Source organism: Pan paniscus, chromosome 6 (assembly GCF_029289425.2).
Source record: "Pan paniscus chromosome 6, NHGRI_mPanPan1-v2.0_pri, whole genome shotgun sequence".
NCBI lineage: Eukaryota > Metazoa > Chordata > Mammalia > Primates > Hominidae > Pan > Pan paniscus.
Window position 1 is genome coordinate 60450567 of NC_073255.2, and position 21201 is coordinate 60471767.

General features: G+C 38.5%; 1 pseudogene; it reads right to left on the reverse strand.

Annotated features, from left to right (window-relative positions):
- Positions 1 to 17421: 17421 nt before the first annotated feature.
- On the reverse strand, positions 17422 to 19897 carry LOC129398424 (cell division control protein 42 homolog; annotated as a pseudogene).
- Between the last annotated feature and the right edge of the window lie 1304 nt (positions 19898 to 21201).

Consider the following 21201-nt stretch of genomic DNA (forward strand, 5'->3'; position numbering starts at 1 on the left):
TGCCTGTACCTCCATTTTATCTAGGATGTAACTAACTTGCTTTTAATTTTACAGGCTCATAGGTGGAAGGGACTTGCCTTGTCTCAGATGAGACTTTGGACTTGCTTTTTTGGGTTAATGCTGAAATGAGCTTAGACTTTGGGGTACTGTTGGAAAGGGCATGATTGTGTTTTGAAATGTGAGGACATGAGATTTGGGAGGGGCCAGGAGAAGAATGATATGGTTTTTTGTGTCCCCACCCAAATCTCAACTTGAGCTGTAATCCCATAATCCCCACATGTCATGGGAGGGACCCAGTGGGAAGTAATTAAATCATGAGGGCAGTTTCCCTCCATGCTGTTCTTGTGAAACTGAGTTCTCACAAAATCTGATTGTTTTATAAGGGGCTTCCCTCTTAGCTTGGCACTCATTCTCTCTCCTGCCACCCCGTGAAGAGGCGCCTCTGCCATAATTGTAAGTTTCCTGAGTCCTCCCCAGCCATTTGGAACTGTGAGTCAATTAAATCTCTTCTCTTTATAAATTACCCAGTCTCAGGTATTTCTTCATAGCAGCGTGAAAACTGACTAATGCTCATGTCTTGTGCAGTAAGATGGATACAGCTGGAGCCGTTATCCGAACTAATCCAGGAACAGAAAATCAAATACCACATATCCTCTCTTATACATGGAAGCTAAACATTGGGTACATATGGACAAGATGGGAATAATAGACACTGAGGGGTTACTTGGTTGGGGGCAAAGGCTAAAAATCTACCTACTGGATACTATGCTCACTACCTGGGTGATGGGATCATTCATGCTCTAAACCTCAGCATCACACCATGTAACAAACATGTTACCCATGTAACAAACTTGCACATGTACCTCCAACTCTAAAATGAGATGAAATTATAAAATAAATTGTAGACACATTTGAAACCAGATTCTAAGACTGTTACTCTTAAGCTTATTTGTTAGTGTTAATTCTGTGATTTTAAGTTGTTACTATTGAGAAAAGAAAAAGAATAGCTCAGAACAGTCTGAGCTATGCAAAATTTACTAGGCCCAGAGAGACATGAGTATGGGGCTTCAGTTCTACCCCTAACACCCATGCCCAGGGACAACTGTTTAAAGTCATTTTTGTTCCTTACTGGCTGACCCACCCATTATACTCATGTTTCCGAAATTTTTGATACAAAGAACAATGTACAGCCAATCAATAAATTATGTTATGTTTGGTAAACAATTTGCATGGTGGCTTATACCTGTAATCCCAGCACTTTGGGAGGCCGAGATGGGCGGATCATGTGGTCAGGAGTTCGAGATCAGCCTTGCCAATATGGTGAAACCCCGTCTCTATTAATAATACAAAAATTAGCCAGGTGTGGTGGTGTGTGCCTGCAGTCCCAGGTACTTGGGAGGCTGAAGCAGAAGAATCACCTGAACCTGGGAGGCGGAGGTTACAGTGAGCCGAGATCACACCACTGCACTCCAGCCTGGGCGACAGAGAGAGGCTCTGTTTCAAAAATAAATAAATAATAAATAAAAATAAATTTAAAAATTTGGGAGCTGCCTCTTCTTTTTTCCTCAAAAATTCCCTTGTAGCTATTGCTAATTGGAGTGTGTAATTTATATCATACAAATTATGATTTGAATTTGAAATCATTCAATCAACTTTGAATCTATACTCCAGGGTAGCTATCCTTAAGCTTTGTGCTTGAATAAACTCTCTTGAAAAAGCAACTTGAATAAAATAAACGTTCCTGATTATTTTAGGTTAACACTTTGGTAACCACAAAAGGGTCCAAAGTGAACTTCCAGAGATTCCTCCATTTCACCAGCAATCAAGACCTTGGTACCAGCACAAACACATTTTGATTCACCCTGCCTTGCTGAGCCTCCACTGGTCTCTTTTAAGGAGTCTCTTCTTGGAGTGTGAGCTTCTCTGATTTTTGGGTTGGGATCCAGACTTTATTCAAATCCATTTCCACACTTGATGGGGCTGAAATTGAAGATCTATTTTAAGGCTTTAAGGTAGAAGTTTTGTTTATTATTGTCTAGAGATTCTCTGGACTGAAGATTTGTAATTTTCACTTTTCTCTGAGGTTAAGGTTTTGTTTGCCTTACTTGTTAGAGCTTGCAATCTTTTGTTTAAAATTTGGCCAAGGAGAAAACACATTTTTTCCAAAGGAGAAAGTGAAATCTTTGTAACTTAACCAAAAACAAACATGCAAACAAGAACAAAAGCAAACAAACAAACAAAACAAAACCCAAAAAGTAATCTTTAAAACTGGCCAGATTCTGAAACTCAGTTTGTTACTAGTGGAAGGTGTCCAAGTTATTGGCAGCGAATCCATACAGGTCTGCAGCAATTCAATTCTTGCCTCCTCAAAAGAAAGAATTCAACTGAGGGGCATAAGGCAGAAGAGACTGAGGTGAGTTTCAGAGGAGTGGAAGTTTATTTAAAAAGGCTTTTAGAACAGGAAAGGAAAGAAGGAACACTTGAAAGAGACCCAAGCGGGTGACTTGAAGAACAAGTGCTGTGTTTATCCTTGATCCTACAACTTTATAGGCTCACCTCTTTCCTGTGATTCTTCCCTTAAGGTAGGCTGCCACATGCAGTGCCCTCCTTACCCTTGGGAATTGAGCATGCGCAGTGTGTTTACGAAGTTGTACGCATGCTCATCTGAGGACTTCATCCCTTTTCTGGTGGAGCTTCCCCAGAAGGTCATATTGTCTTCACCATTTTGTCTCTTAATGCACATGCCTAGGAAGTTGCTTCTCCCTGGCATCTGTATTCAATTAATACTTTAAAGTTAACAGCTGTGGATCATCAAGAGATTGACTCTCCCTGGCACCATCTGCTGAGTTATCATTTTCAGAGAGGCAGGGTGATGATTGTTGAACCATAACATGACATTTCCACTGGGTAGGGGGAAAAGAGCCTTCTCCTGCCCCACTCATGCCTGCCTAACTATCTGTAACAAGTTCAACTGAGAAATGAAAACTTTCTTCTTGAGTGACCAAAATTCCTCCCACTAGGCTTTTTTGGTCATTCAAAAGGAAAATCAAAATTACAGGGAAATGTATTTCTAAAGGAGTGATTCACCTTTAAAAACTCCAGCTGGATTCACAGACAATGGTGGCTCTTCATGTATATATTTAGAAAAAACTCTCCTGCATAACTCATGGAGAACCCAAGTTACAATCGCCAGAATAGGGTACCTTTGAAATGCCTAAACTGATTTGTTGGTATGTTCAGTTAGAAAAAGCTGGCTAAGCCCCGTCCGGGAGGTGAGGGGCGCTTCTGCCCGGCCGCCCCTACTGGGAAGTGAGGAGCTCCTCTGCCCGGCCACCACCCCATCTGGGAGGTGTGCTCAACAGCTCATTGAGAACGGGCCATGAAGACAATGGCGGTTTTGTGGAATAGAAAGGGGGGAAAGGTGGGGAAAGGATTGAGAAATCGGATGGTTGCCGTGTCTGTGTAGAGGGAGGTAGACATGGGAGACTTTTCATTTTGTTCTGTACTAAGAAAAATTCTTCTGCCTTGGGATCCTGTTGATCTGTGACCTTACCCCCAACCCTGTGCTCTCTGAAACATGTGCTGTGTCCACTCAGGGTTGAATGGATTAAGGGCGGTGCAAGATGTGCTTTGTTAAACAGATGCTTGAAGGCAGCATGTTCGTTAAGAGTCATCACCACTCCCTAATCTCAAGTACCCAGGGACACAAACACTGCGGAAGGCCGCAGGGTCCTCTGCCTAGGAAAACCAGAGAACTTTGTTCACTTGTTTATCTGCTGACCTTCCCTCCACTATTGTCCTGTGACCCTGCCAAATCCCCCTCTGCGAGAAACACCCAAGAATGATCAATAAAAAAAAAAAATAAAAACAAAACAAAACAAAAAAAAAAAGAAAAAGCTGGCTAAAATAAAACAGAATAACCAAGAGAGCTATTTTCAATGTACTTAGAAGCTTCTAACAAGAAGGTTCTAAAAAAGTAATTTTTTTTGCAAAAGGATAACAAAAGATTATTAATATCATTTTGTCAGTTGCTTTTTTCAGCATAAACTTCAGAGGGTAAGGGGATGCATCTCTTGGCTGCTACAGCTTGGTACTATGAGCAGGATGCCAAAGCTGCTCTGCTTGAATTCATAGTGAATAAAACCCAGAACCTGACAAGCCAGCAGAAAGGGTAAGAATTTCTCAGCAGTCAGGTTCCCAGTCTCTCTGTGGAATCCAATAGAATGGACAAGGAAAAATCATTGTTCATCTCTTTTTCCTTGCAAAATTCCTATTAATATGAAAAAAGGACTTGTGTGACTCATCTTGGATGTAGTGACTCTGGTGTACTTTCTTGGTGAGAATAGGGTATTAAGTTGCTATTGGACTAAATACACCATTGGAAATTCTAATATCAGTGACCGAGAAATGGATCCTTTAAACTAGAATGACTCCTAAATTAGGACAAGATTTTAGACATCTCATTCTAAACAATCACCTTGTTTGTATTTAAGGAAGATCAAAGTAAAAGAAAGACATAATAGTGTCATGGCTAGCCTTAGAAATTCTCTTGACAAAATTAAAGAGCAAAAATCTAATCTAAAAAAGTCCTTTAAAAGCTCAAACTGCCTGCTTTGGATCCCTGTTGAGTTTACACACCACCCTGTGGTACAGCGGCAAAGATGCTGTGCTTTTACGACTTCAGCCGGGGTTCGATTCCTGGTCAGCGGATCAATGCCACTTGTCTTATATTATTTGTATGACTCTTTACCCTTTGGGGGCTGAACACAGGAAATCTGCGACAGGTCTCAGTTAATGTAGAAAGTTTATTTTGCCAAGGTTGAAGATGTGCCCGTGACACAGTCTGAGGAAGTCCTGACAACATGTGCCCAAGGTGGTGGGGACACAGCTTGTGGCTTTCTTTTTTTTCTTTGAGATGGAGTCTCACTCTGTCACCCACGCCGGAGTACAGTGGTGTGGTCTGGGCTAACTGCAACCTCCTCCCGGGTTCAAGCAATTCTCCTGCCTCAGCCTCCCAAGTAGCTGAGATTACAGACTTGTGCCACCAAGCCCAGCTAATTTTTGTATTTTTAGGTGAAACCCTGTTTCTACTAACACAGGCTGGTCTTAAACTCCTGACCTCAAGTGATCTGACTGCCTCAACCTCCCAAAGTGTTGGGATTACAGGTGTAAGCCACTGTGCCCAGCCACATCTTGCTTCTTTATACATTTTAAGGAGACATGAGGTGTTAATCAATATATGTAAGAAGTACATTATTTGTGTCCAGAAAGTGGGGGACAACTCAAAGCAAGCCCCCCACCCCAGAGGCTTCCAGGTCACAGGTAGGTGAGAGACAAATGGTTGCATTCTTTTGAGTTTCTGATATGTCTATCCAAAGGAGCCCAACAGAATATGCATCTTTATTGTCTCCATAAGTCAAGTTTGATTCCTTAAAGGAAAGCACATCATTTCAGTGAAGGCCTTGGTAAAATAACCAGTTTCTCCAATTGTGTCCTGTTACAAATGAAAACAGATTCTTACTGCACTTATGCAAATAACTGTATTGCCGTAAGTTAAAAATACTCACAAATCATTTCCAATTTCTGGAGAAATCAGGTAGACAGAAAGAAATATGCTTCAAATTTTGTTCATAGGAGGATACTGAATTGTTAAAAGATGTCAATAGCTCAAAAGACAAGTTTTAAGACACTGAAAAACAAAACAAAGGGTCAGCAAATATTTTAAGCAAAAAGTCAAGATTAGTTCAGTCCATGCAGTTAATTCCTGTTCTGCTTGATACTCATGAACGTTTTAGCATTCCATGAGTCCTGAAAGTTTTTCCTCTATTCTGACGTCACATTCTCCAAGGTTATCAGAAACTTGCATTCAAGAGTACCTGTTAAAATTTTATCGTTGATTACAAAACCATCTTCTAAAGAGGACCAAAACAAGACAATTGTTCACAGATGACAAAAGTTTTAGGGCAGCCATAGTCAAAGACACAATTGATGAGGAAATTTGTTACCTCTGTGGCACACAATAATTTTAACATAACAATTATTATAATTACTGATAATGTACACTAAGATATCAGAATTATGAGTTCCCCATAATTTTGGAACAGATACCAATAACATATTTATACAAATAAAGCCCAAAGAAAACCCAACACCATTTCATATTTGACAATGCTTCCTGTATAATTTTTGTACCAAATAAGCCAAACTATGTTATTTTTTGGAATTTAGGGAACCTAATATCTTAAATGATTAATTAGGTCAGAAAAAGACATAATTTATAAGTTGATGTTGGAAATTTTGTCAAATATCAAAGGTTTTAAACACTTGATATCACAAAACAAGACAACAGGTCTTTGTAAAATAAGTCATTTATTTAACCAAAGTGATAACTCAAGGATTTTTTTTTAAAAAGGTGAAAACCTTTATTCTTTGAGAGAGGAGACTTAATTTTCCAAACAAGCCCTAATAATAACAATCCAGTTAAATTTGTTTTTCAAAATTTTGTGAACAATCTATAAAATTTTAATCTTGGCTGGGCACGATGGCTTACGCCTGTAATCCCAGCACTTTGGGAGGCCAAGGCAGGCGGATCACGAGGTCGGGAGATTGAGACCATCCTGGCTAATATAGTGAAACCTCGTCTCTACTAAGAATACAAAAAATTAACCAGATGTGGTCATGGGTTCCTGTAGTCCCAGCTACTCGGGAGGCTGAGGCAGGAGAATGGCATGAACTCGGGAGGCAGAGCTTGCAGTGAGCCAAGATCGCACCACTGCACTCCAGCCTCGGTGACAGAGCGGGACTCCATCTCAAAAAAAAAAAGAAATCTAATCTTGACCATAAGACACAGCTTCCATAAGAATTTTTTTTTTTTTTTTTTGAGACAGAGCCTCACTCTGTCGCGCAGGCTGGAGTGCAGTGGTGCAATCTTGGCTCACTGCAACCTCCGCCTCTCACGTTCAAGCGATTCTCCTGCCTCAGCCTCCTGAGTAGCTGGGATTATAGAAGCATGCCACTACGCCTGGCTAATTTTTGTATTTCTAGTAGAGACGGATTTTCACCATGTTGGTCAGGCTGGTCTCAAACTCCTGACCTCGTGATCCACCCGCCTTGGCCTCCCAAAGTGCCGGGATTACAGTCATGAGCCACCATGCCCAGCCCCATAAGACTTTTATAACCTTTATTTAGGAGTTGGTTAGTGCTTCAGAAAAACCTTGTTAATCCCACACAGGGGCCCATATGCTGGTCTTGTATCAGTGTGCCTTTGAAATCAATAATTAATTTATAGAGAAACTGAACTTATTTTATCTTTTAAAATTGACCCTTACAATCTTACATGCCCGCCTCTTCTGCAATAGTCCCTGGGCCTTGAGGAGTTGAACAGCTTTAATTTCTTACCCTGTGTCTCAAGAATGCAGTTTATTTTGATTGGCATCTTCTATAGGGCCTGAAGATGAGGCTTTGATTGGTGTCAATGTTTAAGATTTAGTAGGACTTGATGTCCCTTTTAGACCTAGGAATCAAAGCCCTGCAACTTAATGTCACAAGGACTTTAAAAGCACATACAATACATGGATGTAATAACCTTTATTAAAAAAAATTTTTCTCTCTTTTTCTAAGCAAACCAAAACTTAAATATGACAATTTGATCATACCAAAGCTTTTTTTTTTTCTTTCTTTCTTTTTGTTTTTTCGAGACAGAGTATCACTCTGTTGCCCATGCTGGAGTGCAGTGGCTCGATCTTGGCTCACTGCAAGCTCTGCCTCCTGGGTTCACACCCTTCTCCTGCCTCAGCCTCCCGAATAGCTGGGACTACAGGCGCCTACCACCATGCCTGGCTAATTTTGTTTTTGTGTTTTTAGCAGAGACGGGGTTTCCCCGTGTTAGCCAGGATGGTCTCGATCTCCTGACCTCGTGATCCGCCTGCCTCAGCCTCCCAAAGTGCTGGGATTACAGGCGTGAGCCACCGCGCCCAGCCCCAAAGTTTTTTTTTTTTTTAGTATAAATCCTCTTACTGTGACTTGCACCAACTATTCATGACATGCTTGGACTTTCTGGTTTGTCCTGAACATTCCTCCTTCTTAAACAAGTGGTCATTTTATTTTAGGACTAAATTTACCATACAAGATTGTTTTTCATATAAAATTATTTCTCTTAAAGCTTTCTTACCACAAAATACTTCTTTATTTTTATAACTTTCTATACATTTCTTTTTTTTCTGGTTCCTTTTGTTTTATACATAACCTTTAAATGAGCTTTGAATTAGACAAAACTTGTTCACATTTTTTAAAAAGGATGCACTTTTTTTTTTGAAGAATGTTTTCCTACAGTATATATTTATTGGGAAATACCCAAATAATGAATATCTATTAATTAATTCAATATAGCTTTATATTCCAAATTATGACTGGTTTGGCTATAAGTATTTATCACATTACATTTACATAATTATTTAATTTTAATTGTTTATGTAGATTATTTATGAAAACTGTGATAGTCATGATTCAAAGTTATGAAACCACCATTGCAAAATTATAACTGAGACAGTGAAAAAAGATTTGACCTAACTGACTCCATCTTGCTCTTAACCTTCAAGCTGTCCTTGTTCATTCCTGGGCATCAGCTGAACTAACTTTGGGAGGAACTTAGTATATAGCTTTCAAACAAAGATGGTAGCAGTCCTTTCCCAAAACACACCTCCTTATTGCCTGTGGACTAGACTGCCTAAAGCCACAAGATTAGAAGTTACAGTAATCTTACTAAATTTAAGATGCAGCTATTTTCATTAAACCCATATTGATGTCTTATTTATTAAAAATTACACAAGCAATCAAGATCATCCTGGCTAACATGGTGAAACCCCGTCTCTATTAAAAATACAAAAAATTAGCCGGGTGTGGTGGCGGGCACTTGTAGTCCCAGCTACTTGGGAGGCTGAGGCAGGAGAATTGCTTGAACCCAGGAGGCAGAGGTTGCAGTGAGCCAAGATCGCACCACTGCACTCCAGCCTGAGCAACAGAGTGAGACTCTATCTCAAAAAAAAAAAAAAAAAAAGAAATTACACAAGCAAAGATCATTCTCTTTTGGGCCAGGTTTATAGTTTTGTAACCCCTATGCCACATTTTGACACCTTATAGTATTTCGCTGGGATAAGTATGAAATTGCTTGATTAATAAATGCAAATAAAAATGTATGCTGGCAATTCTTAGGACACTTCTAATATTACTTTACCAATAATTTTACAGCTAGCTTATTTATTAAAGATTTTAATTAAGTTACATGAACTTGAAAAAGCATTTTCTTTTTTAGTATCTAAGTGCTTTTATTTTTTGTAAGCCAATTAGAGCTCTTTTATATATTTTTAGTAGTGAAACATTGTGTACACAACACATAAATACATACGTTAGGCATGTTAATGTTATTATAGATTCATAAAAACCATTTTTTCCTATGTTAGACTTTTAGATTCTTGATAACCTGTTTTACAACCCTGGGCAATTTTCAGCTAAACAGCCTTAAATTTGCATATTAAAGGAAGCAACTCAGGTGAAAGTCAAATAGCAACATTTACATTATAAAATACAAACAGAAAAAGGTTGGATTATAGAAATTATAAAGTCCTTTAAAATACACACGCGCGCACGCACACACACACACACACACACACACACACACACACACACAAAGATCCTATAGCTTTTACTTCAGAACTTTTAGCCATGAAATAAATACAAATTTACTGGCTTGCAAAAAAAAACTTGTTGGATCTAAACAGAGGTTTTTATCTTAATAGAAAAATAACAGCAGATTTAGAGCGGCAGAAAAGAAGAAATAGAAAACAGGGGGACTTAGGAACGCTCTAGTTTGCAGGCTGACTTTAGGGCTATTTTTCCTTAATGTAAATGTGCACAAAGACCATATTATTTCCATAAAGTTTGGCAAACAGAGGTGCCATTAAATCTACAGAGTGCTCAAAAGGAAGTCATTCTCCTTGTTTTCTCCTCACTCTTGTTTCTTACTTTTTTTTCTTAAAAGGAGGAACTGAGCTGTGGTCTAGGGTTTTTGTGTGGTGGATTCATATGTGCTGCTTGTGGGCAGCAGTCTACAGTGTGTCACCACTGAGCCATTTCCACCCTTTTCTGTGCCTCAGTTTCTCTCTCCAAAGGTCTGTGACCTCAGAGAGCGCTCAAAATGCCAGGTGATCAGCCCTTGTATGTGTTTCCTGGATAAGCCATTTTTAAAATTAAGTTTTTTGGGGGATTGCCCTGCAGGGTCACTGCATGTCATGGGGGATCAACCCCTCAGACACTCCCATGAGGCCCAGGGGTGCCTTTTGGCTGGGAGGGGCAAAATGCCCTTTCTCTTCACAGCTGAGAAAACTCAGTTTCATTAATATATGAAAACAACAATTCAGTTCCTCATGCAAATGCACACAGAAAAACCAAATTAAGATTAAATTTGGGAGAAAAAGCAACAGAGAGGACCCTTTAGAATGCATCTCAGAACTAGAATTAGGATCCTTAAACAACAACTTCAGAGGGGAACAAACAACAAAGAAACCCAACAATTGATCACTGAGCGCTCTAATGGTAAGGAGAAATTCAGACCAGCTGGTTGTTAATCTTAACTTTGGCCAAGACAAACCCCAATTCACTTACTCACCTAGGGATGGATCTCAGGCTGAAGACTGCTCTCTACCATCCCAGAAGCAGAAAAAAACAAAACAAAACAAAACTCATCTTCCCTGTTGGAAGTGAGCTCAAACTCCATAAAGGAGTTACCTGCCTTTCATCATTATGGAAGCAGGAAAAACTTGCCTTCCTTATGTTGGAAGCAAGTAAAACTCCAAGAAAAATAGGAGTTGTACAGCAAAATAAACTTTAGATCTTGACCAAATTTTGGGAGATCAGGACTTCTCTGGAGGGGGTGCTCTCAGACTTCAGCAAATTGTCCTTTTGGTGTGAGCCATAATGTTAGCTCATGCTGGTACCAAGCACCGATAGGAGATTTGTCAAAAGTCAGGGGTATCTCCATTCACAATTCCCCCATGGTTACCAAAATGTGAACCCTGAAAATCTGAGACACGTCTCAGTTAATTTAGAAAGTTTATTTTGCTAAGGTTGAGGATAAGCCCATGACATAGTCTCAGGAGGTCTTGACAACATGTGCCCAAGGTGGTCAGGGCAAAGCTTGGTTTTAAACATTTTAGGGAGACATGGGACATCAATCAATACATGTAAGAAGTATTAGTTCCCTCCAGAAAGGCAGAGAGAGTTCAAAGCAAGGACCCCCCCAACCCTGGGGGCTTCCAGGTCACAGGTAGGTGAGAAACAAATGGTTGCATTCTTTCGGGTTTCTGATAAGTCTTTCCAAAGGAGCTAATCAGAATATGCATCTATCTCTGTGAGTAGAGGGATGACTTTGAATAGAATGGGAGGCAGATTATCCTGAAGAGTTCCCAGTTTGAAGGGGACCAAGATATTTTCCTTTCACAGGGGTACCCATTTGTTGATTCTCTTTTCTTCCTTGGACATCCTGTGATTTCCTCTCTTTCCATCTATGGGGCACACCAGGCTTTTGGTCTTCAGGTATAAGCACTCAGCTGGGAAGCTGAGATCCTAGAAAACACAGCTGGAAAGAAATACAGGTCACACTGCATTTGTAGCTAGTGAGACTTTTCTTTCTTCTAGCTGCCTCTGGTTTGATTGTGGATGTTGAGAGGATTGCTTTTCACCTCTTTGGAGATTTCTAGTTCATCCTTGCTTCGCTAAGTCACAACATCAGGTAAGGTTTATTGCTTTTGATGAGTTACTAGAAAAGTTACCTTTAAAAAAAAAAAGCTGATTATAGTGTTTATAAAAGATAATTTCACAAGTAAAGTAGGCTAGCTGCTTTTTCAGAGTCAAATATGCTGAGTCCAGGCATAGGGCATGCTTTTGTTGCCTTACTCATTAAGGGGATCCACCCTGAAGTCAACGATCAATCAAGAAACAGGTTAAGTTGAAAAGACCACATCTCTAACTATATTGGTCTCCAAAATATGACTGTCTGGAGTTTACCTAGTTATTTTGAAACTCTTTGTAAGGAAAATTTACATCTATAAAGAAAATTTCTATTTGTAAAGGCATCTTTCTCCTGCATTTAAACCACTAGAAACTTTTAAGATAGGAAAGACATTTGCTTAATGTTTACATAGCAAACCTTACCTATGTTTAAGATACTTTCCCTGTCAATCTTTATTTTGACAGAGCCTTTACGTATGTTCTTCTTGTCTCACAAATAATGCTGCTTAGATTTAGGTTGTGTGCCTTTGGGATGTAAATTTTTACTTAAGGAACCATCCTTTTAGAAGTGCAAATTTAGGACTGCCTAGCTAAGAATTGTTTAGGGCTTGACAGTTTAAAGTGGGGAGAGAAATCATTTGAAAACTGGAAAATGAGAAACCTAATAAAGCTATAAAATCTCCTGTCTGTGAGTCTGTATGTCTGTATGTGTCATGTTTATGTTATATCACTAAAATATATGAAAGAACTCTAATTAATTGGCTTAAAGAAAAAGTAAGTGCTTAAATATCTTTTTTTTTTTTTTTTGAGACAGAGTCTCGCTCTGTCGCCCAGGCTGGAGTGCAGTGGCGTGATCTCAGCTCACTGCAAGCTCCACCTCCCGGGTTGACGCCATTCTCCTGCCTCAGCCTCCCGAGTAGCTGGGACTTACAGGTGCCCGCCACAACACCCGGCTAATTTTTTGTATTTTTAGTAGAGACGGGGTTTCACCGTGTTAGCCACGATGGTCTCGATCTTCTGACCTTGTGATCCACCCACCTTGGCCTCCCAAAGTGCTGGGATTACAGGCGTGAGCCACTGCTCCTGGCCTAAATTAAATATCTCATCAGAAAAATAAAAAGTAACTCAAATGCCTCTTAGTATACATGACTTGAGTACGTTTTTGGTAAGTAAGATGTTTTGTTTCCTAGAGTCAATTTTTTTTTTCTTTTGGGCAATTTATAGCTCACGAAAATTGAGTAAAGCATACTTTTGTGAGCAAAATTGAAACATTTATATTCCTCTTTACCTGGATTTTCCAGAATTTGGAAACTAAATATTTTTAGTTTATAACAATAGTTATTTGCATTAAGTTTATCAATAGTATGTTTTCTTTTATAAGAGGACACATCGGAGACACTGATAATTTTACCAAAGCTTGGACTGGAAAGGCATATTTTCAAGATACGACAGATTGCTTTAAGGAGTTGAGGTTGGTTTCATAAAAGGGCCCTTGGAAAGACTGGCCCAATACTTTGTCTGTACAGTTCCCTTACAAAGTTTGTGACCTTATGGTAAGTAAAAATGTCACCTTCTGACAGGTCCATGAACCTCAAAATACTTTGGGACATTGAGAAGAGTTTACCCAATTCATACAGGCATTGCAGGCACAGTCTGACGGTGAATCCTTGGCTTGGCCTTCTAGCCCCAAGAGGCTTTTAAAAGTCTAATCTGGGCCAGGCACGGTGGCTCACGCCTATAATCACAGCACTCCGGGAGGCCGAGGCGGGCAGATCACCTGAAGTCAAAAGTTCAAGACCAGCCTTGCCATAGTGAAACCCCATCTCTACTAAAAATACAAAAAAATTAGCTGGGCGTGGTGGTGCGTGCCTGTAATCCTAACTACTCAGGAGGCTGAGGCAGGAGAATCGCTTGAACCCGGGAGGCGGAGGTTGCAGTGAGTCGAGATCACGCCATTGCCTTCCAGCCTGGGCAACAAGAGCAAAACTCCATAGGAAAAAAAAAAAAAAGTCTAATCTGATATTCCTTATGAAAAAGTACCAGCAAAGCCAACTTAAGAGAGCCTTTATGGTGGATCACTATTCTTGCTGTACTTCATGCAAATAATCAGACCAAGTATAATAAGACTATAAAACTTACATTACAAATAACTTGGTACTACTAAGATTTATCTTTGGTAGAAATGGAGAACTTGGGAGAGCAAAATTATGTTTCAGAAGAAAATTGTAGAACACTTGTTTTGAGATTCTAGCCCTAATCATTATTTTTGTAGAGATGGGGTCTCACTATGTTGCTAGGGCTGGTTATGAACTCCTGGCTTCAAGCAATCCTCTCACCTTGGCCTCTCAATGTAGTGGGGTTATAGGCATGAACCACCACACCAAGCCTGCCACTTCTTTTTTTTTTTCTTTTTCTTTTTTTTTTGGAGACAGAGTCTCACTGTGTCACCAGGCTGGAGTGCAGTGGTGCAATCTCGGCTCACTGCAACCTCAGCCTCCCAGGTTCAAGCGATTCTCCTGCCTCAGTCTCACAAGTAGCTGGGACTATAGGCATGCGCCACCATGCCCAGCTAATTTTTGTATTTTTAGTAGAGATGGGGTTTCACCATGTTGGCTAGGATGGTCTCGATCTCTTGACTTCACGATCCGCCTACCTCGCCTCCCAAAGTGCTGGGACTACATGTGTGAGTCACCGCGCCCGGCCGCCTGCCACTTCTTAAAAAAAACCCACTTGTAAGGACTGTTAATCAGAATGTATATTCAGGGCAACTTGAATCTATGCTCCTGGGTGGCCATCTTTAATCTTTTTTTTTGAGACAGGGTCTTACTCTGTCACACAGGCTGGAGTGCAGTGGCATGACCTGCCTCCCAGGCTTAAGTGATCCTCCCACCTCAGTCTTCCAAGTATCTCTGGCCACAGGCCTGAGCCACTATGCCAGGATAATTATTGTATTTTTTGTTGAGATAGGGTCTTGCTATGTTGCCCAGGTTGGTCTTGAACTCCTGAGCTCAGGAAATCCACCCACCTTGGCCTCTCAAAGTGCTGGGATTTATGGGCATGAGCTACCATGCTTGGCTGATCCTTAATCTTTATACTTGAATAAGTTCTCTTTTAACTAGACTCTGAACTTTTTGATTATTTTAGTTTGACACTATACTCTGATGTATGTAATAAAATGTTTAAAGTTATTTGTTTGAAAGATGTTTTTTACTATGTAAGGCTTCACTGTAAGTGGTATTATACTAGTGAATACATGTATGTATATAGTAAAGATTTTATAGACACATTTAATAAATCTAACAATATTACTTATTAGCTGTATTGTTAACAGTGTTAATTCACTCATTGTAAGTGGTTACCAAGTTATAACATCTGTAGTGACATCTAAAACACTTCTTTCAAAAATATTTTGTAGCATGTGGCTTACAGGCTTTGTAACCATCATTTTCAGCAAACTAACACAAAAACAGAAAACCAAACACTGTATGCTGTCACTCGTAAGTGAGAGTTGAATAATGAGAACACATGTACACAGGGAGGGGAACACCACACACTGGGGCCTGTCAGGGGGTGGGGGCCAAGGCAAGGGATAGCATTAGGAGAAATACCTAATGTAGATGACAGGTTGATGGGTGCAGCAAACCACCACGGCACCTGTATACCTATGTAACAAACCTGCACGTGTATACCTATGTAACAAACCTGCACGTTCTGCACATGTATCCCAGAACTTAAAGTATAATAATAAAAAAAGAGTGTTACTTCAATGAATCAATGTAATATATGAAGTGTGACTACATCTATGTTTATAAGATAATTTTAAGAATGTTACTTATAAGTTGCATTAATAGTATTAATTCAGTCAATAAAAGTGTTTACCAAGGTCTAAAGTATGTATGTGTTTAAACATACTTCCTTAAAAACTTTTTCTTATATATGTTACATGCTTTTTTGTGAAGAGGGTTATGTTAGTTAACACATATGTATGTAATGAAGTGTTTGTAGATACATTTAAAATATGATTCTAATAATTTTCCTAAAAACTGATGTTAACAATGTGAATTCAGTGAGTGTAAGTGGCAAGTAAACCATAATGTATGTAATAAAGTGTTTAAAGATACTCGTTTAAAATATTTTTAAAAACCATCTGCCTGCCTCGACTTCCCAAAGTGCTGGGATTATAGGCGTGAGCCACCACGCCCAGCCCATTTCTTTTTAAGAGTATTCACTGTTGCATATATAAATGCTACTGATTTTTATATGTTGATTTTGTATCCCTATCTTTACTGAATTCATTTATCAGTTCTAACCCATTTTTTGGTAGAATATGTAGGGCTTTCTAAATACAAGATCATGTTGTTTGAGAACAAGGATAATTTGACTTCTTGCTCTCCAATTTAGATGCCCTTTATTTCTTTTTCTTTTGCTTGACTATTAGAAGTCTGGATAGGACTTCTAATATTATACTGAATAAAAGTGGTAAAAGTGGGCCTCCTTGTTTTGTTCCAAAGCTTAGAGAAAACAGTTTCAATTTTTCTCATTTGCAGTTAGATGTGGGTTTGTCATATTTAGTTTTTATTTCATTGAAGTACATTTCTTCTCTACACAGTTTGTTGAATGTTTTACTATAAAGTTGGATTTTAATTATACTATATTTACTATATACTATATTTATTTTACTATGAAGTTGAATGCTTTTTAACCATTGATTGAAATAATAATATGGTTTTTGTTTTGGTTCTGTTAATGTGATATATGAGATTTTATTGATTCATATATGTTGAATCATGCTTGCATCCCTGGGATGAATCCCATGTAATCATGGTGAATGATCTTTTCAATATGGATTGAGTGAGGATTTTCTAGTATTTTTTTGAGCACATTTTTGTCTATGCTCATTGAAGATACTGTCCTGCCTGTAGTTTGTTGTTGTTATATCCTTATCTGGGTTTAGTATCAGGCAAATGCTATCTCATAGAATGTGTTTGGAAGTATTCTCTTCTTTTTAATTTATTTTATATATATATTTTGAGACAGAGTCTCGCTCTGTCACCCAGGCTGGAGTGCAGTGGCACGATCTCAGCTCACTGCAAGCTCTGCCTCCTGGGTTCAAGCCATTCTTCTGCCTCAACCTCCTGAGTAGCTGGTACTACAGGCACCTGCCACCACTCCCAGCTAATTTTTTGTATTTTTTTTTAGTAGAGACGGGGTTTCACCATGTTAGCCAGTATGGTCTCGATCTCCTGACCTCGTGATCCGCCCGCCTCAGCCTCCCAAAGTGCTGGGATTACAGGTGTGAGCCACTGCCCCTGGCATCTTTTTAATTTTTTAAAGAATTTGAATAGAATTGGTATCAGTTCCTTTTTAAGCATTTGGTAGAATTCATCACTGAAGCCAAATCCTTGCCTTTTTGTTGATGGGGGACTTTTTATTATGCCTTAAATCTCATTACTCTTACTGTTTTTTTCATATTTTCTATTTCTTCATGGATCAATCTTGGTAGGTTGTTTGTGTCCAGGAATTTATGCACTTCTTCCAGGTTTTCCAATTTGTGGGTATACAGTTGTTCATAATAGTTTCTAATAATTATTTGCATTTTTGTGGTATCAGTTGTTATGTCTCCTTTTTCATTTCTGATTTTATTTCTTTGGGTCTTCTATCTTTTTTTAGTCTAGCTAAAGATTTGTCTATTTTGTTTATCTGTTCAAATCCTCAACTTTTTGTTTCATTGGTCATTTGTATAACTTCTTAGTCTCAGTTTTACTGATTTTTCCTCTTATCTTTATTATTTCTTTCCTTCTACTAAATTTGGATTTAGTTTTTGCTTTTCTAGTTACTTTAGTATATTGTTACATTGTTTACATAAAACCTTTCTTTTTTTTTAAATGTAGGCACTTATGGCTATAAACTTCCCTCTTATCACTGCTTTTGTTGTATTCTTCAGTTTTTTTGTATATTGTGTTTCTATTTTTGTTTCCAAAAATTTTTTAATTTCTTTACTGAACCACTGAATATTCAGAAGCATGTTTTTAATTTCCATGTGTTTGTGTAGTTTCCAAGGTTCCTCTTGTTATTGTTGTCAAGTTCTTTTCTCTTGTGGTTAAAAAAAAACTTGATATAATTTTGACTTTTTTTTGCATTTGTTGAGGATTATTTTGTATCCTATTATATAGGCCTGGAGAATGTTTCACATGCTGATGAGAATTATATGTACTCTGAAGCAATTGAGTGACATGTTCTGTAAATGTCAGTTAGGCTCATTTGGTCAAGTGTGTAGCTTAACTCCAATTTTGTGGTTGTTGCTGATTTTCTGTCAGAATAATCTGTTCCTTCCTCAAGAGTGTTGAAGTACCCTACCATTGATATATTGCAGTTTTTCTCTCTGTTTAGATCTATTAATGTTTGCTTTATGTACTTGTTTTGAATATATATTTATAACTGTTATATCTTCTTGGTAAATTGATACCCTTTTTTTGACAGGGAAAAACTTTTTTAAATTACAAACTCAATTCATTTGGTGTATTTCAAAGGTGCAATACTTTTCTTCATTTATCAGTGAAAGAAGTTAGAAATTAACTTCCCCCAAAAATCAGCAAATGGCAAACAAATGTCCTTGAAAGTCACAATCACATATAGTTTGGTCTTAGAAAAGAGGCGGGACAAGACAGGCTCCACCCACTTTCATGAGTTTCATCAAATACTGGATCTACTCCAGGGTGGAGAGAACGGGCAACTTTCAAAAAGGAGTATGTTATTAAATGAGGCATTTACTATACTCCTTCCTAAGAGCACCAGATGGGGAATATGTTTTCTAAACTAGATCTAGAAAGTGGAAGGTGGAATCAATCCATCCTCCTCCCCTTAAGGGCTATCCACTGGTTAATTAATTAAAAAAAAACAAGACTAAAAAACCCCACATACAGTCCTTGAAAAAAAGAGGAGGAAAAAAACCCCCAAACACTAAGATGTCCCAGATTACTCTCCATAGTGGAACCAGGGAGCAGCTTCAACAATTCCAATTAGTCTGTATGTCTTGCTTTTAAACCAACAAAAAATTTTTTTCAAACTACAAAACAAAAACTAGTACTAATCACTTTTCTGACAATACACAATTACTCAAAATTAACTAGTACTCGGAGGGGGAAGGGGGCATACTAGATGGCACCTTAATACCTATGGGCCTTGTCTCACACGAGTGCATGTGGGTAGGTGCAGGGCATTTGTCATTATTGCAAAAAAAAATTTTAATTTTTAATCTTTAGTTTGATTTAAACATTGCTTTTAGTATGATGCCAACACCAGCTGTGCAGAAAGGGTTCTGGAGAGATGTTCATAGCAGCACACACCTGCAGCTCTTCTTTCTGGAGGCTCCAGGGCAGCCAATATTGCTTCGTCGAATACATTCTTTAGGCCTTTCTGCGTGAGTGCAGAACACTCCACATATCTGACAGCCCTCAGGTCACGGACCAGCTTTTCAGCAGTCTCTGGAGTGATAGGCTTCTGTTTGCTCTTGGCAAGTTTCTCAGTAGAGGGGTCATCTCTGAGATCAGTTTGGGTCCCAGCAAGCAAGAGAGGAGTCTTTGAACAGTGGCGAATTATCTCAGGCACCCACTTTTCTTTCACATTTTCAAATGAAGATGGAGAGACCACTGAAAAACAGACTAGACATACATCTGTTTGTGGATAACTCAGTAGTAGTAATCTGTCATAATCCTCTTGCCCTGCAGTATCAAAAAGCCCAAGAGTATATGGTTCTCCACCAATCATAACTGTGACTGCATAGTACAGTCAGCATATGTTCTGATGGAAATTTGTTTGTTGTGTAGGATATCAGGAGACTTGTTTTACCAATAGCACCATCGCCCACAACACCACACTTAATTGTCTGCATTGCTGAAATAGTTTTGTATCCACCTTAAATATTTCAAATCTGATGTTGACCTCAGCTTCTCCACTGGGGTGTTCGAAATTGACCCCTTTATCATCATATAGTGACCTTCTTTATCTGTTTACATTTTACTTGTGGTCTATTTTATATGATATAAATATTGCTACTCCTGCTCTTTTTTGGTTTCCATTCGCATGGAATTTTTTCTCATCCTTTCATTTTCAGTTTATACATGTCTTTATTGATGAAATCGGTTCGTTGTAGGTAGTGTATATATGAATCTCATTTCTTTCTTCATTCATCCACTCAATGTCTTTCAATTGAAAAAATGAGTTCATTCTTTTGATAAATAAGTACTGATAAATAAGTACTATTGTCGTTTTGTGATTTGTATCTTCGTTGTTTTGTAACTCCTCTCTTTCTTTCTCACTGTCTCTTCTTTGTGGTTAATTTTCTATGGTACTGTGTTTTAATTTGTTGCTTTTTTATTTTCAGTGTATTTGTTAGAAAATTTTGCTCTGTGATTATGAAGATTACAAAAATATCTTAAAGTGATGACTTTGATCACAAAGAAAATAATATAAACTAAGAAAGCTCTACACTTCATCTTCCCCCCATTTTGAATTTCATTGTGTCACTTTATGTATCTTTGTATTTCTTCTCTCTTAACAGGTTTCTGTAGATACTTTTGTTTTTCATAGATTTGTCTTTTAGTCATCATACTAAAGTGATAAGTGGACTGCATACTACAGTTACAAAATTTTGAGTTTGTCTGTTGGCTTATTTTTACCAATGAGTTTTATAACTTTAGATGTTTTCTTTTTTGCACATTTGCGTTTTTCTATTTTCAGACTGAAGAAATTTCTTTGGCATTTCTTGTGAGATGGGTCTGATGAGATGCATTCTCTTAACTTTTGTTTGTCTGAGAAACACTATCTCCCCTTCATGTTTGAAGGATAGCTTTGCTGGTTACAGTATTCACAGTTCACAATTTTAGTCTTTCAGCCCTTTACATGTACTCCTACTTTCTCCTGGGTTGGACAGTTGCCATTTAGAAGTCTGCTGCCAGTCAGATTGGAGCTCCTTTATATTATTCACTTATTTTCCCTTGCTGTTTTTAGTATTTTATTTGTCTTAGGCCTTTGAGGGTTTTATTATCCTATGCCCTAGGGTAATCTTACTTGGCTTTACTCTGTCTGGTGATCTCTGACCTTCTTATACTTGGAGGTTTATATCTTTCTCAAGTTTTGGAAAGTTTTCTGTTATTATTTCTTTGAATAGACTTTCTTTTTTTCCCTTTTTCTTTTCTGAGAAGGAGTCTCACTCTGTCACCCAGGCTGGAATGCAGTGGCATGATAGCTCACTGCAACCTCTGACTCCCAAATTCAAGCAATTATTTTGCCTCAGCCTCCCAGGTATCTGGGATTACAGCTGCATACCACCACACCCCGCGAATTTTTGTATTTTTAGTAGAGACAAGGTTTCACCATGTTGGTCAGGCTGGTCTGGAACTCCTGACCTTCAGTGAT